We start from the raw sequence: 10,970 nt of genomic DNA, 5'->3' as shown, positions 1-10,970 counted from the left end.
GGGTATTCTTGTGGTTGGTTGCCTTCCTCTGGGGATCTTTGGGTGGGGACCTTGGCAACTCACAAGGGTAGCAGAGGAAGTCAGGGGTTAAGAAAGAATCAGCCTGTGCCATAGAGGAACTCCAAAAAAGAAAATTCTGGAAGGAATATCCATTTTACCTCCAGCATTTAGATGGCTCAGGAGTTAATGATTTTCTAAAGGGGAGTAAGACTAGGTAGGCATCCTCCACTAGAGCGAAAACCTCCATAAGTAAAAATAGGATTATCAGGATAGTTGACCTAACTTTTTTCCTTTGGCCGTGTAGGCCCGGTGAAACAGAGTAGGGCTTATTCAATTCTGTGATATTTGTATTTGATGGAACAAAGGCTGTCTTTTCTTTTAACCCCAAGTCTTGTTTGCCAAGCTTGTCTTTACTTAAATGCTCTGTGTTAATAAGCAGTAGCTCTGAAGGCTCACGTAGACCAGAAGGGTCATTTTCAGCTGCCAGTATTAAAATAAAAGAAAACAAACAGGAAACGGGGAAGTCGCACAAGCATTATATTAATACTGTCTAATGATTCCCCATCTACAGGATCCAGTCCAATTTCTTAGCCAAGGATGCAAGCATTTGCTACATTGACTCTTCTAAGATGTTCCCTCCAAAAACTTCCCCGAAGGGACCCTCTGCTCCATACAAAAATCTTTGGTTTCTTAGATCCCAGTCCTGGCACTGAGCCCCTCCTTCTTCCCACTTCTTCACTAGCAGCCGGTAACCGATAGTTTATAGCCATTGATGAATAAGCACCCTGCCAGCTTCCTGGCCTGTCAGCCTCTGAGAAGCCAGGAATCAGCTGGGATTACTTAGAAGACTTAAAGTCAACGGAACCACTTGAGATGGATGTTGTTATGGGCTGAAGTGTGTGCCCCTAATTTTCACACGTTGAATTTTAATTCCTGATCGCCAGGGCCTCCGAATGTGACTATATTTGGAGATAGGGCTTTTAAAGAGGAGCCTGAGTTAAGGTGAGGTTGTTAGGGTGGGCCCCAATCCAGTCTGACTGGTGTCCTTATCAGAAGAGGAAATTTAAACAAATAAAGAGACACCCGGGCTGGGAGCACACACAGGAAAGGCCATACAAGGACACAGCGAGATTGCAGCCATGTGCAAGCCAAGGAGAGAGGCCACAGGAGAAACCACACCTGTAGACACCTTGACCTTGGATTTCCGGCCTCTGGCACTGTAAGAAATAAACTTCTCTTGCTGAAGCGCCCCAGTCTGTGGTGCTTTGTGATGGTGGCCTGAACGCACTGATGGAGATGACCTCTGTAAAGACCTCTGTAAAGTCCTTTGAACTCAGGTTCACCACAATCGTTTTTGCTCTCAACCCATAACGATTTTTTTCCGTGTCGTTCATTTGAAAATTAAACCTGAAGTTTAAAAATTATTTTGACTCTTTGTAATGTATTATCTTCCCTCCGATTCGTCAGTCATTAACCAAATCTTTGAGCCCTACTATGCACTGTTCTAAAACAATTAGAGCCCCCGATTCTCCAGTTCAGCTACGAATCTGCCACGGAAGCAAATGCAGCCTGGGGCACTGTGGGGCTTGGAAAAGCGTGATGAGTTTCGCGGTAAAGGTCATCATTTTTCTGATTATTCAAGGAATTAGAATTGTTAAAGAATTTGGAAAATACAGAGAAAAGCATGACTGTAAAAATAGACATCACTCACAAAATTACTATGTGGGAAGCATTACTGTTATGATTTTGAAGAATTTCCTTATAACCTGACTTTGAAAATATGTGTTGGGAATACTTTCCTAGATTGCGAAATAGCTCTTTAAAATCATTTTTAGGGGCGTCTGGGTGGCTTAGTGGGTTAAGCGTCCGACTTCAGCTCAGGTCACAATCTCGCGGTCCGTGAGTTTGAGTCCCGCGTTGGGCTCTGGGCTGATGGCTCGGAGCCTGGAGCCTGCTTCCGGTTCTGTGTCTCCCTCTCTCTCTGACCTTCCCCCGTTCATGCTCTGTCTCTCTCTGTCTCAAAAATAAATAAACATTAAAAATTTTAAAAAAAAAAATAAAACCATTTTTAATGCTGTAATAACATTCTATTATAGACTTCCTTAATCTATTTATTTTACCATTCACCTGACATCTGACTTTTCCCTATTATTATCATTATTATTATTATTATTATCATTATTGCTATTATGCTATATTAAGGAGCCTGGCTCATTAACTCTCCACATAAATCTATTCAAATTCCTGGTAGTTTCCTTGTGATAGATTCCAAGAAGGGAACTCTAGGATCATGGCAGATGAACTTTGAAGTTCTTGGTGGACATAACCAAACTGCTCTTCTGGGGTAATTGCACATGCTGGATATGGTTTTTCCTATAAAATAATCAGGTACATGCTACGTACGGGTCCTTCTCCTGCTTAGATGTGATAATCCTGAACTTCAAAGAAGAAAAATCTTTAGAAGGTAGTCAGAAAACTCCTGCACAATATTGAAGAGTTGACTACAAGAAGTGTATTTGTGGTGTTGCATTTTAATCTGTGACACAAATCATTAAGCTTGTCATAATCAAGAAGCAATACGAAAAAATTGAATTTTTTTTTTAAGTCTAGGATTTTAAATCTAGTACAAAAAGTGGGAGGAATTTTAGAAGCCACCTGCCAACTTTATGGATGACAGAACTGCAGCCCAGGGAAGTGGATTTCTTAAGATCATGTAACGACTAGTCAAAGAATGGTATTGGCATTCATGTCTCCTGGGTACCAGTCATAGAAACTTCTCTTCTGAGAGTCAAGTTAGGGCAGCAGGTAGCAATAAGGCTGTAACTTATTCTTAAAAATGTCAGCTGCTGATCAATGGCTTTTCCAACACCTTCCACTGATTGGTCAATGAGGAGAAAAGTGGTTTTACAAAGAAAAGTCTAAAATAATGATATTTCTAAGTAAGACTTGTGGTTGGAAATGAAGATTGCCCACTGCAGAAACCACCGTGGCTTGCCTGCAGAGAGAAATAACAACTAGGGGTGCCTGGGTGGCTCAGCCAGTTAAGCGTCCGACTCTTGGTTTCAGCTCAGGTCATGATCTCACGGTTTGGTGAGTCTAAGCCCCACAATGGGCTCTGTGCTGGCAGCTGGGAACCTGCCTGAGATTCTCTCTCTCCCCCTCTCTCTGCCCTTCCCCAACTCGCACTGTCTCTGTCTCTGTCAAAATAAATAAATAAACTTAAAAATTAAAAAAAAAAAAAAAAAGAAATGAGAACTTAATGCCTTTTGGAGCTTTTGACTGATGAAAGCCCTGTGCTCACCTCCCTTCTCAGGGCTTTTGGAATGTATAACCAGTGAGAAGGAAAGCATTATTCTTGCTTATCTTGTAATCTGGGAAAAAATGGATCAAATATCCAAGGACAGTGGGCAAGGCAAAGTGTTGTCTTCCTTTCTGGAATTTAGAGACTTAGAAAGAATTCTAGGAAAACTGAGTTCTATATCAGTACAATCCAACAGAGCATAACAGGAGCCATGTATGTAATTTTAAATTATCCGGTAGGCATATTTTAAGGAGTAAAAGACTGTTATTAATATGTTTATTTAACCCAATAGATCCCAAATATAATCGTTTTTAACGTGTAATCAGTATAAAAATTACCATTGAGCTATTTTACATTTTTTTGGTCCTATTAAATCTTTGCAGTCTGGTATGCATTTACACTCACAGCCCATCCCGGTTGGGACTAGCCGCATTTTGTGTGTTTTTTAAAAAATTTTTTTCCTTAATGTTTTTATTTATTTTTGAGACAGAGAGAGACAGAGCATGAGCAGGGGAGGGGCAGAGAGAGAGGGAGACACAGAATCCGAAGGAGGCTCCAGGCTCTGAGCCATCAGCACAGAGCCCGAGGCGGGGCTCGAACTCACGGACCACGAGATCATGACCCGAGCCGAAGTCGGACGCTCAACCGACTGAGCCACCCAGGTGCCCTGGGACTAGCCACATTTTGAATGCTCAGTTCTCTACACTGGACTGCAGAGCCCTCTACAACACAATTCAGTCTCTGTTGGGTCCGTGCCTGTGGGTTTTGTTACGAAAGTGGAAGAGGTCTCTGGGACTAGGAAAGATGATACAGTCATTTCTATTTTTTAAACATCTAGCAGGAATGCATCTAAGGTATTATTCAGAAACGTGTATGAGAGATGGGGTGCCCCGCTGGCTCAGTCGGTAGAGCATGAGGTTCTTGATCTCAGGGTCATGAGTTCAAGCCCCACGTTGGGCGTAGAGCTTACTTAAAAATAAAATAAAATAAAATAAGGAAAACAAGGAAAAAAGAAAAAAGAAGTGTATATAGGAGCGAGGGAAAGTTCATCAGCCTCAGCTGGGCAATTTTGCACACTTGGCCGACAGCTTGAATTCATGTCCCCAATTCTCAAAAGATTGTCTACCGCTGACCTTGTAAGCCATCCAGCCCCCACCCCCCACCTCCATTAATAACACCCAGAGGAGCCCCGACGGCCTTGCCAGGGAGAGGAGCTGGCAGGGCAGGTCCAGAACAGGATGCCACAATCGGCAGAGGCTTTCTCCTTATCAGGGACTCGCAGTCAGAGAAAGAAAGTCTCCTTGTTCCGGGAGGGTTTCTTTTGTTTGCTTTCTCTTTTTGCTTTTAGCTGAGGGGTGTTCCTGGGAAAGATGAATGCCACTGGAAGCGGAAATTCTTGGCAATAAGAAAAAAAAAAACTGCCCGGTGCAGACGCGTGCCCCACCCAAGCAGCTCCCAGCTTCGGGGGATCCAGCGAGCGTCTGAGTCCCTCTGCCCGGGATCACAGGAGGGCAGGCCCGCAGCCCCCCCCAACCCCAGAGGCAGGTGCAGCCCCTTCCTCTCCCCTGGGCCAGGGCTCCATTCACAGCGGCTGCGCCCGCAGCCACTTTTGTTGATTTGAATCAGGGAAGACCAGGCGAGCTGCGCAAGACCTTGGCATCTTGGAATCCGCAAGTGAGGAAGGCTTGAAGCCACACGACCCAGGAGTCTGGGGTGGGGAAGGGCGGGGGGTAGGAGCCTGGCGACCACATGCCCCAGACAGGGTGGGGGTCCAAAGAGGCAGAGGGCCTTATCCAAGTCTCACAGCTAGCCACACCGGGAGTTGAAAGTCTCTGCCTAGCAGCCCCATCACTCTTCCTTGTAATGCCTGCAGCACCTGCTCGTGGATGTAGAAACTTCTCTGGGGTTTGCTGCTGAAATGTCACTGTGTATTTGCGCGTGCTGGGAGTTGTGGGGGTGTGGGGAGGGAGCCTGGGAGCCACACCCCAGCTCGTCACCCAGGCCGTCTGTGGTGGGGCTCACAGCGGCCAGGGCAGCACCCCATCCCAGGCTGGTCACGTCATCATTCGGTAGATATTTCTCCTGCCGCTACCGTGCGTCCTGTCAGGCACCGGTCTAGACCCCAGGGGTCCAGCAGGGAATAAAATAGGCACAAACTCCTGCCCTTGCCTTCCCCCTAGTGAAGGGAACAGCTAATAGGCAAATGACAGAGTAGGTTAGAAGGGGATGAGCAGGGAAGGGGGTTAAGGAGAACAGAGAAGGGAGAGGGTTGCCATTTAAACAGGGCGGTTGGGGGAGGCTTCACCGAGAAGGTGATATGTGAGCACAGTCTTCCCAGATAGGGAATGTTAGGCAAATTCTTTATCCTTTGGATAAACTAGAACAATAGTAACGATAATAATAGATTTGGCAGGCTTAATCTGCACCCTTCCAAGCTCTTTATACACCTGAGACTCATTTAATCCCCACAACCCTATGAGACAGGAGCTATCACTTACCTCTCTTTACCGAGTGGCAAAGAGAGGCAGAGAAAAGGGACGTAGGTTTGCCTGAGGTCACACGCTTAATATCGCAGGCCGTCAGGTTGACTCCAGAGCCTGTGCCTTTCTTTGCCAGCCCTAAAAGGGGTGGTCTCCAACAGAGATCTCAGATCCATCCTGGTTTCAACCAGGAAAACCGACAGGAAGCGTTTCCCAGCTAAACGTTGCCCGGGGCTTGCGCTTTATCTGGGGGGGGGCTTCTCCTAGCGCTTCCATTTCTCGGTCTCCGAAATTGAGTGACTGCACGTGCCAGCATCTGCTGTTTTCAAAGCATCATGCTGGACTTCGTAGACGATACTCAGATGTGGCGCTGGATGTGAACCCGGTCCCAAGAAGCAGATCTTCGCTTTGGGCAGAAAGAAGCAAACCCATTAGAAAGGTAGGCAGGACGAGACATCACCCAAAGGCTGCACAGCCAACGTCCACAGTGGGGAGTCCCTCTGGGGGCAATGGGGGTCTCCGGCAAGGCTTGCCCAGAGGCTTAAAGCAGGGGGTCTTGACTGCCAGGAGGACGTGGGTGGAGAATGAGCAGAAGGGAGGGCCCTGCCCCAGACAGGAGCGGCCCAGATTCAGGCTGGGGCAACGCAAAGGCACATTAGGAGAATGTCTATCAAAATGTCTATCCAAAACAGCCCTATTCTGAAGTCCGCTTCCTAGAGCTGTTAAGATTATTAAGCACACAACTGTTCCCAAATCCTAATTATCTGTTCTGATTTAGGGGGCTAAGAAGCTGGATAATTGACAACAGCAACAAATCCAAAAGTGATTTCCAGCTGGCTTTGGAACGCAGCTGCTCTGACTTGCTAATTACCTTGCTCCCCCCTGGACGCACAACACACATCGCCAAGGCCAGGTGGGAAACTGTCACGGACAGTAGGAAGAATCCCTTTCTGTGGCAGAGCGGAAGAAGAGTCTGGAAGACCAGGCACAACCAGGTGAGTTGTTTTTTTTTTTTTTTAATGTTCATTTATTTATTTTGAGAGAGAGAGCGCGTGCACATGCACGAGCCGGGGAGGGGCAGAGAGAGAGAGAGGGAGAGAGAGAGAATTCCAGGCAGGATCCACTCTGTCTGTGCAAAGCCCAACGTGGGGCTCCATTCCGTGACCGTGGCACCATGAGCTGAGCCGAAATCAAGAGTCTGATGCTGCACCGACGGAGCCACCCTGAGTCACTCAGCCAGGTGAGTTCGTGTGTGACCTCGGGTACACTTTCTCTTTATCTCAGCTCCCCCAGTCTGTAAATGGAGGATATAATCCCTCCTGCCTCCCTGAGTTGTTTAGGGACCAAGTGAGCTGGCCTAGGTGTAGCAACACTATGAGTGCTGCCCCCAGACCCTGCCGGAGCCTGCTCACTGGATCTGTGCGCCCATCCCCCAGTTTCTGAGTGCTTTGCTTCCAGAGGCTCCCACCTGAGACCTTCTCTGGTGGATGGCCCTGGGGCTGCTGTAGCTGCTGCCCTCCCCCCACCCCCGCCCCCTTGCTGGTTTCTCATGGGAGCGCCTCTGTTGTAAATCACTCACACGTGAATCTTCTTCGAACTCTACTCCTGGTGAATCCAACTGAAGACAGTTTACAACATCATTTCAAAGGTCTGCGAGCCAAATACATACTTGTAAGGAATTACCATGTGAAATAACTTCAGAGCTGACTGTACAAATCTTACATCTCTGAATTATTGGGGTCAGAACAGAACGAGAGGTCAAAGGGGACCTGTCGCTAGTTGTTCCGTAACGTACTCAGCGCGGTCAGCCTCCGTGACCACCACACCCCTGACTTTGTGTTTACCGCCCCATCACCAAATCAACTGGGAGCCTTCATCTTCTTGGGCCTCTGGGGGCCTCCTCTGCTGCTCTGTCAGCTAAGGCTGCACTGTTTTCCACCCAGGGGTCGCCAGCTTATTCCCACTCCACTTCCTGCGTGACCTTTCTCAGGGCTCCAGGAAAAAGCCAAGTCTTGAGCGGAGGACAACGGCCCAGGCTGGATTCGTTTTTGAGAACTGTATACAAGAAGGTGCATGTTTTTGGCAGTTGTCAAGGGGAAGAAATCATGGACCCGGATTGCTGATCAACAAAACTTAAATAGAAACAGACTATTCGTTATGTCACCCGATTTGGTATTTTTATAAGGAACATATACACACATGCTTTCGGAATAGGTGCTCAATATTCAAAGTCTTGTTTTGATCTCTCTCCTATGGCTAGTGAGTTTCCACATATCAGGGACGTCCATGGTAGCCCGGGGACAAGGATGGACCCATCACCATGTTCAGATCCTCAAAGTTTTCATCTGCATTCAGTGAGAACGTTTCAGCCCCTGTTCAACACCAGATGACTTTAGAGACAATAAATAATCAGGCTTACCTTATGAGACCCAACAGCTTTATGTTCTAGTGGCCAAATTCTTGGCACCCTGTCCTGTATGCCTTCATGCCAACGACCAGAGAAATAATACATGTGCTTGTATATTTATGTGTGCACAGCACTTCTTTAAGTCATGTGTATTTAGCCTGCCCCCCTTGACTTTCATAAAACAATATAGGCTTGATCTGGAGCAGGACCCAAGAGCTGAAGGAGGGATGGGTCAGACGTAGTAGAGACTGGAAGGGAAGCCAGAGAGCTGTTTAGTCTACAGGCCCCCCATTCTTCTGGGGCACGAGCTGAATGTATAGACATGTAGGATCAGAACCACCAGCCAGGTGAGCCTTCAGCCCTGAAGAAGTCTAGTTAAGATTGTCCTGTGTCCCAAGAGGAGGGCAGCATATAGGCACAGGGAATCCAGAACCCAGCAGTAGGGACATCTGTCGTAAGGTTGCGGGGGAGAGTGAGTGAATGAGTGTGCAGAGAACAAACCACGGAACCCGGAAGATGATGCCATGAGAGGCTACCCCTTGGGCTCAGTAGAACAAAGCATGGATGCCGACTTAGGAAATTAGCAGTTGGCATGAGGTGAAGCTTAGAGTTCAGGGCTACAGCTTCTTAAATCCCTCCTGCAGGGGCGCCCGGGTGGCGCAGTCGGTTAAGCGTCCGACTTCAGCCAGGTCACGATCTCGCGGTCCGTGAGTTCGAGCCCCGCGTCAGGCTCCGGGCTGATGGCTCGGAGCCTGGAGCCTGTTTCCGATTCTGTGTCTCCCTCTCTCTCTGCCCCTCCCCCGTTCATGCTCTGTCTCTCTCTGTCCCAAAAATAAATTAAAAACGTTGAAGAAAAAAAAAAAATCCCTCCTGCAGGCCAGGTCAGGACTGAACCTTTCTGAGGGAGTCAGACAGGGACTGGTCAGACCCTATTCAAAGCCAGGTCCTCTGGCTTTTGAATCACTGGTCCCATTAAGTGAAGTCCCAGGGGACCGAATACGAAAACATCCTAGACCTAACCTGCTACCCCTATTAGACTGCCTCAAGGGCCCAGAAGGCATTTGTCATGTGCGTCCTTTCCAGGGGTGCGGAGGATGCAGGAGACATGGGCTGGATGTTTGTGGAACGTGAATTTACTGAGCATGAATCTGGTACAAAACACTCAACAGGAGTGAACTAAGTAAACAGATCGCTTACAGAAAAGTCAAAAAGCCTCTTTTCCCGGTTGAACACATCGAACCCCCTGAACACAAATTTCCAAATCTCTAGGTTCTGCTGGAATTTTCTCGTAGCAAATATTGACTGAAGTTGGTGGGCCGCTGGCCGGGTCTTGTCAATATTGTGGTTATCTGGAAACTCTGACAGGCCGTAATGGGAAGATACAATAGTGGGGAGTTGGGAGGCCTGGCTGGCTTCTGGCCCAGTCTCTGTTGGGCCAGCAGGTGTTATTCGATGGCCCTCTTCTACCTAGTGCCCGCCAGTTACCTCCTCGGTAGCATGAGGGCATTGACCTAGAAGACCTCTCAGATCCTTTCTGGCTCTGAAAATGTGTGACTTTATGACATAAATGGGTTAAAATCGTCTGACGTTAATTTGGACGTCAAATCATTTTGATAAATGCGTTCAGGCGTGGGAGGTGGCCTGTGGTGCACTTGCAAAATCCAAACTGGTCTTTTCCCAACCCCAAGTCTACGTGAGGCTTGCGGCCTTGGGAAGCCATTTAGAGTCTCCAGCAAAGCCACTATGATGATGGGTGGCCATCCTTTGGCATAAGCGTTAGAAAAACCATCCCGTGCGATTGGAGTGGAAACCCTGCTTCAAGAAAACACTGTTACCAAAAATGTTAATTCACAAAATAAAGAATGGAGGGCGAAGAGGATTTTTCAGCTTCTAAAGAATCTACTGTAAGTTCACTTAGGTAGGGTGGTGTTTCCCAGCAGGCTGCTCTCCGGCAGAAAGGAAGCTCATCTGTAAGCAGCGGTCGTCTGGGTTCTGGATGCACAAGGAGGTTTAGCAGAGGCAAGTGCTGGGCCAGGAACTAGACCAGCCTCGAGTGGTGATAACAGGCTCTGTCCAGGACTCCCTATGTGGGGCCATCCCTTGGCTGTGTCTGCCGTGTGCGTTTGCATTTGTAACGGGAGGGAAGCCGGTTTTTCCCATCGTAAGAAGAATATAGAGTGTATGGAATGTCCCAAGACTAAAAGTGGGCTCAGTGAGACACTTGAACACCTCATTAAATGTACCTCTTACTTATCCACGATGCTGGTGGGGAAGAGCAGTCTAGATACTCCAAAACCACAGAGAGTCCAAAATTAATTTATATCAGGCACACGCATGATGGCCTCGTATTGTTTCTAGAGTTCTGTCATAGAATCACGTATTTTCAGAAGGAGATTGCTCTGTGCCCTTTAAAAAAAAAATTGTGGTAAAACACACGGATTTACCCTCTTAAGTGTTAAGGGTACGTTATAATTTTGTTAACAGTATGGACATTGTTGTACAACAAGATCTCTAGAACTTTCTCATCTTGCAAACTGGAACTCTAGACTCATTGAACAAGAACTCCTCTTTTTGCGCTCTCCCTTCTTCTGGCAACCACATTCTATTTTCTGTTTTTATGAGCTTGGTTACTTTAGATACCTTGTATAAATGGAAACATGCAGTATTTGTCTTTTGGGGACTGGCCCATTACACTAACAAAATATCCTGAAGAGTCATTCCTATTATAGCACATGACAGGATTTCCTCTTTTTTAAGGCTGAATAGTATTGTGTTTCATGTA

At 47.1% G+C, this 10,970-nt stretch overlaps 1 long non-coding RNA gene across 1 annotated transcript in view; it reads left to right on the top strand.

The window, feature by feature from the left end:
- Positions 1 to 5,075: 5,075 nt before the first annotated feature.
- LOC122493268 overlaps positions 5,076 to 10,970 on the top strand; it is a 46,799-nt gene continuing 40,904 nt past the window's right edge. The window contains exons 1-2 of the long non-coding RNA XR_006299856.1: positions 5,076 to 6,220; positions 6,560 to 6,776. This is a non-coding gene — a long non-coding RNA (uncharacterized LOC122493268). The remainder of the gene's footprint in view (positions 6,221 to 6,559; positions 6,777 to 10,970) is intronic.

This window comes from Prionailurus bengalensis, chromosome D2 (genome assembly GCF_016509475.1).
Source record: "Prionailurus bengalensis isolate Pbe53 chromosome D2, Fcat_Pben_1.1_paternal_pri, whole genome shotgun sequence".
Taxonomy (NCBI): domain Eukaryota; kingdom Metazoa; phylum Chordata; class Mammalia; order Carnivora; family Felidae; genus Prionailurus; species Prionailurus bengalensis.
This window is presented reverse-complemented; position numbering and strand designations above follow the sequence as displayed.